Raw genomic sequence first — 2,239 nt, 5'->3', positions numbered from 1 at the left:
CTGCTTGTTGTCATGCAATTTCTTTGCCTCTCAGAAATGATTATGACATAAAAGTGAAGTACGTGACGAGTGTGACGTTAGGAAAACATTAGGCAGCATGGAGAGATTCTGTATGGGACCACCCAACCCAAACGAGTACTGTGTGACGTGCTACCCGGCAAGTATTCACCGAGGTAGCCGGCTAACTCAGTCGGTAGACCGTCAGACTCTTAATCCCAGGGTCGTGGGTTCGAGCCAGACGCTGGGCGGAACGGAATTTTGTTCCGCTGCAGGTGTAAATTACCGTTTTTCTGATTAACGAGATTTAATGGAAATAGCAACTTTAAACTTTGCCTACGTCTCTGTCAGTCGCAAGGAAACTGTATTTGAAGGTGAAGGTGATTTTGTAGACATGTGTGAAAGACATGTTCTGAAATGCAAGTGTTGTGGTCTGGAGAGCACATCGGTTACGTGTCAGATGTGTAGCCAAGCAGTAATTTGTCGCCATAGCTGCAAATATTAGCCGGTAATATGAAGTGTTGTCAGCTAAAGTCTGATGATGCAGACGACCGTAAGGACGAAGTACCCAAGAGTACCGCTAGGCCGCGCCTCTTTAGCTCAGTGGTAGAGCACTGGTGTAATAAACCAGGGGTCGTAAGTTCCATCCTTACGGGAGAAAGATGAATTTTGGAAATCAGTTGCGCGTCGTGGCCGTATTGCAAACAGTACCTGTGATGACGAACAATTAGCGACAGGCGTTTTTTTAAGAATTACTCTCAGATGCGATTAAGGCGAATGGCGCAGATAAAGCATTTGCCAAAGCGGTACAGCATAAGTTGGGACGAGGCAGTCTGAATTACATTTTATAGATGTATTTCTCACATATCTCAGAGCCTCTCGCGATATTCGTCGTCGTCGTCGTCGTCGTCGTCGCCGCCGCCGCTTCTGCAGAAGTAGCAAATGCGGCGAGGGACGGCCTGCCTTCGATTCCGAATGCACAAATTGTGTGGTCTTGTTTCTCAGTCTATATTTGGTCGGTCTCGTCAGAGGTTGAATGTAACGAATGGGTGGGAAAGAGCAAGGGGCAGCGGCTGTGTAGAACGAAAACACAAATCCTCAGGGGTGTGAGCGTTTCGAGATGAGTCGTATACATGTAAATGTTGATCGTCAGTGACCGTGTGGTCTAATGGATAAGGCGTCGGACTTCGTATCTGAAGATTACAGGTTCGAATGCTGTCACGCTTGTGTTTTTCCAGTTCTGAAAAAGAAACATACCGTTTTAATGTAGCAATTGAGCAGTACGAAACCGTCTGAATGTTGCTGTTGACCATTTTTTGCTTGGAGATGCTCTTGAGCTTGAAACACACACAGCAAGACCGGTGTTAACTAACGAAATGGTCGGCAGAGTGCCGACACCGCGAGTTTTGACTGGCACTTGCACATCTAAAACAACGTCGGAAAGTAACTCGTTCGGCTTTTGAGTCACATAAAGTATGTGTGTTAATTTTGACGCCACTAGCTCTGCTTGTTGTCATGCAATTTCTTTGCCTCTCAGAAATGATTATGACATAAAAGTGAAGTACGTGACGAGTGTGACGTTAGGAAAACATTAGGCAGCATGGAGAGATTCTGTATGGGACCACCCAACCCAAACGAGTACTGTGTGACGTGCTACCCGGCAAGTATTCACCGAGGTAGCCGGCTATCTCAGTCGGTAGAGCGTCAGACTCTTAATCCCAGGGTCGTGGGTTCGAGCCAGACGCTGGGCGGAACGGAATTTTGTTCCGCTGCAGGTGTAAATTACCGTTTTTCTGATTAACGAGATTTAATGGAAATAGCAACTTTAAACTTTGCCTACGTCTCTGTCAGTCGCAAGGAAACTGTATTTGAAGGTGAAGGTGATTTTGTAGACATGTGTGAAAGGCATGTTCTGAAAAGCATGTGTTGTGGTTTGGAGAGCACATCGGTTACGTGTCAGATGTGTAGCCAAGCAGTAATTTGTCGCCATAGCTGCAAATATTAGCCGGTAATATGAAGTGTTGTCAGCTAAAGTCTGATGGTGCAGACGACCGTAAGGACGAAGTACCCAAGAGTACCGCTAGGCCGCGCCTCTTTAGCTCAGTGGTAGAGCACTGGTCTAATAAACCAGGGGTTGTAAGTTCCATCCTCACAGGAGAAAGATGAATTTTGGAAATCAGTTGCGCGTCGTGGCCGTATAGCAAACAGTACCTGTGATGACGAACAATTAGCGACAGGCGTT

This window comes from Schistocerca gregaria, unplaced genomic scaffold, assembly GCF_023897955.1.
Source record: "Schistocerca gregaria isolate iqSchGreg1 unplaced genomic scaffold, iqSchGreg1.2 ptg000285l, whole genome shotgun sequence".
Classification (NCBI taxonomy): domain Eukaryota; kingdom Metazoa; phylum Arthropoda; class Insecta; order Orthoptera; family Acrididae; genus Schistocerca; species Schistocerca gregaria.
This window is presented reverse-complemented; position numbering follows the sequence as displayed.